Source organism: Phoenix dactylifera, chromosome 7, assembly GCF_051530095.1.
Source record: "Phoenix dactylifera cultivar Ajwa chromosome 7, Ajwa_hap1_PhDact_Kaust_v1.1, whole genome shotgun sequence".
Lineage (NCBI taxonomy): Eukaryota > Viridiplantae > Streptophyta > Magnoliopsida > Arecales > Arecaceae > Phoenix > Phoenix dactylifera.
In genome coordinates, this window is record NC_143196.1 from 16,422,437 (window position 1) to 16,426,650 (window position 4,214).

Here is a 4,214-nt window from a genome sequence, read left to right on the forward strand (position 1 = left end):
TTCACTCTTCTGTTTAGGGAGGCCGAGATTCCCATTCCTGAGGGGGAACCCTCTCGCGCATTGCGATGGACAGATCGCATGCGTCCGGAAACCCTACACAGGATGGGGTTTTGGAAGGTCGAGGGAACCTTGGTTAGGAAATCATCCACCTCCACACATACCACCAGACATTCCCCCAGTCCTGACCCAGACTCAGACTATCCTACCTTTCCCTCCACTTCTGCTCCCACCACCTCAGCCGGACCCTCCTCCTCAGCTCCACCTACTCAGCCCATGGAGGTCCGGATCGCTCCTGAGCAGCTCCGGGAGTTGCGGCAGGAGATAGTTAGAGATCTCCGGGACGACCTACTTAGGAAGCTCCGGGGTTCAGTGCCTGCTCCTTCTCCTGCACCTTCTTCAGCGTTGGTCCCTTCCCTGTCCGCCGTGGCTGAGATGACGGCCTATGTGCGGGAAGAGATCGACAATGTAAGGTTCCTGATCCAAGCCCAGTTCCACAGCATGAGCGAAGTCACGAGCACTACTCGGAAGATGCGTGATAACGTCCGACAGGATATGGGCACCACTACCCAGGGGGCAGAGCGCTTGGCGAATGTACTGATCGCCAAGTTGGACACACTGCAGGAGACCCTGACCGAGCTCTCCACCACACACAGCAGGGCCACTTCGGCCATTATCTCCCAGCTTGGGAATGTCACAGACGGGGTCACTCTCCTCATGGAACAGAACAGATTGAGAGGAGGAGCCACATCCTCGAGAGGAGGAGCCACATCCTCGAGGAGACCCTAGCTGCTTTTGTTTTATTTTGACATGTATCTTTTGCTTTACTTATTGTATTCACAAATGTATTTATATATACATCAATACAATGAGTAGACATATTCATTTCAATACTGTGCCAATTGATCTCTGCTTGCTTGTGTGTTCTATTCACTTCCTTTTTGATACGATGACAAAAAGGGGGAGAAATATGTAATAGATATGTATGTTGCCCAGATAGACAACCCAAGAGGGGGGGTGAATTGGGTTTTAAAATAATTTAGATAATTAAAACGATGTGGTTGATTAATTAAAAACTATTGCAAGTTATTTAATTAATGCTAAGTGCTGTGAGTGATGTGAGGGGAAGAAGAAGAGAGACAATCCAATGCAAACACAGAGTTTTATAGTGGTTCGGAGCTACCCCTTGCTCCTACGTCCACTCCCCAAGTCTCTCTTGGGAATTCACTATAACCCCCTTGGATTACAGCCGGTTGTTTTGCAAGCTCACAACCAAACTTGTTGTTTTACGAGCTCACAACGAACTTGGTCGGTTTTCCCAGGCTCACCGACTAGAACCAACCCCGATTGTTTTTCCGGGCTCACAATCAAACCCTTACACACGTTGGTTTTTAACTTGGCTCACCAACCAACCTTAGTCCCCTTGATTCAATCCCCCGATTGAACCAAGTAAATACAAGTTATAGAAAGAAAGGAAAATAAGCTTCTCAAAAGCAGATGTAAAACAATATAATCAAAAGAGGAGTTTAGAAGCCCTCAAACGCCTTTAAGCTGAAGTAGAGGAATGGCTTCTTGAACTCCGGTCTCCTCTCGAATGTGTAGTCGACTTGAATGCTGGAGGAGAAGGCTTTAATTGCTGGGAAGATGTAGGTGGAGCTGTAAATGCAGATCTTCCCTTTTTCGTTGAAGAGCACGTTGCAGAGCTTGAATCCTTGATTAGTTGGAGTGGAATGACTGTTCTCTGCCTTGCTACAGTCTTCTGTGGCTATTTAAGCCAACCCCCACGGAAACTAGCCGTTACACTGCTTTTTCTGCCCGTTCTGCGCACTCTGCGCAGCCTGACAATATGACCGTTGGTGGGTTGGAGTCGACTCGCGCGATCAGGAGTCGACTCGGCTGTAGCGGGAGTCGACTCAAGCTTTTCCGGAGTCGACTCGGCAACTGTTCCAAATTTGAATTAAAGTTGCCGTCACGACTGGGAGTCGACTCGTCTTGACCCGGAGTCGACTCGCCAACTTCTGGAGCTGACCTGGCAATTTTGGTGTCGGCTCATCCACTGAAGTCCGTGGATCCAATTTTGAATTTTGTCCATTCGAGTCGACTCGACTGTCCTTGGAGTCGACTCGAATCTCAGAGCCCGAACTCCCGATTCTCTGTCTTTTGGCTCATCCAGTCTTGGAGTCGACTCGAACTTCCTTGGAGTCGACTCGGCTCTCAGTTTCCGAAAGTTGGTCTTCTGCCTTTTGACGTGAAGCTTGTCTTGGAGTCGACTCGAGCTGTCTGGGAGTCGACTCGAATCTCAGACTCGAAAACTGCTCTCTGACTTTTCTTTGTGTACCTCTTGGAGTCGACTCTTACTACCCTGGAGTCGACTCGTTGAACATTGGAGTCGACTCGCGCACTTCAGGAGTCGACTCGTTGACAGGTTCTGAGATGAGGCTTTCTGTTCTTCTTTCTGTTCTCAGTCGGAGTCGACTCGTACTAGTCTGGAGTCAACTCGAGCTCGTGCCAGTGAACTTGATACGCTTGGAGTCGACTCGTGATACTCGGGAGTCGACTCGAGTCTCAGACTTTGGTTCAGCAGACTTCTTAACTTATCCAAAATACTATGAACCAAATCTAGAGATACTTGGACAGGATTTTCACTGAAACACTCAATTGAATTCATTAGTAATCACAAGATATACTCAAATGCTTTGAGCTCATCAAAATCAAATGGGGTTTTAATCAATCACTCCACAATCTCCCCCTTTTTGATGATGACAAAACTTTGAGTATATGTAAAATGACTTGCTCAATAAATAATGAAATAAAATTCATAAATAAATTCAAATGTCTGATAATTTAATTTATCCAAGTTTGAAAGGAGTGAAACAGCAAATTTCGGAGTTAAAGCTCCCCCTTTCATTTGGAATTATATAAGCTTTCATATTATGCAATCAATTGTTTGGCTTATATGTCATTAATGATTTAGCTTGATTAAAATTCAGATTCTCCCCCTCAACATATGCATTCAACTATGTTTTGATTCTCTGAATTTTCTTTTAATGCTATGAAGTTTTTGAACTGAATTTTTTGTTTTTAGAGAGAAAATCTGTCAATTTGTTCTTGAGTAGGATTTAGCTAATCTCCGAATATCCCTTGAATAGATTCTGGAGATTACTCCATTAGGAGCCCCAAAAGAGAGATAATGAGCCTCGAGGTACCGAATCCACTTAGAACAAATTTGTGTGTCTTTTTATTGATTTTCATTGATTTCTTTTACATATTTCATCCATATTTCTCCCCTTTTACATATTGTATACATATTTCTCCCCCTTTTTGTCATCATACGAAAAAGGAGGTAATCACACACAATCAATGAAACAACCAATCATCAAATGGCACAGAAATGCAGATAAGATGTCTACTCATTGTATTGATATGAATGTGAATACATTTGAGCATACAATACGTAAAGCAAAGCAATACAAAATAAAGCAAAAAGAACATCTATGGTCTCCTCGAGGATGAAGATCCCCCCCTCGAGGATGTATCTCCCCCTCTCGATGATGCATCTCCTCCTCTGGAGGATGTGGCTCCTCCTCTCGAGGATGTGGCTCCTCCTCTCGAGGATGGTGCTCCTCCTCTCAATCGGCTCTGCTCCATGAGGAGGGTGACTGCATCTGTGACATGGCCAAGCTGTGTGATGATAGACGTGGTGGCTCTGCTATGTGTAGTGGAGAGCTCTGTCACCGACGCCTGAAGCCCAGTCACCGATGTCTGAAGTGCGTCCAGCTTGTCGATGAGTACATTCGCCAAGCGCTCGGCCCCCTCGGTGGTGGTGTGCATGTCACGACCTATCTCCTCTCGCATCTCTCGAGTGGAGCTCGTGACCTCACTCATGCTGTGGAACTGGGCCTGGACCAAACTCCGGACATTGTAGATCTCTTCCCGTACATGAGCCGTCATGTCAGTCATGACTGTCAAGGAAGGGACCAACTGAGAAGAGACGGGTGCAGGAGTGGGAGCAGGCACCGCACCTCGGAGCTCCCGAAGCAGCTCATCCCTCACCTCTCTGACTATCTCCTGTCGCAGCTCCCGGAGCTGCTCAGGATCAATCCGGACCGCCATAGAGGGTGGTGCCGAGGAGGAAGGTCCGGCGGAGGTGGTAGGAGCAGGAGGAGTGGATGGAAGGTCTGGATGGTCTGGAAGGTCTGGGTAGTCTGAATCGGGCT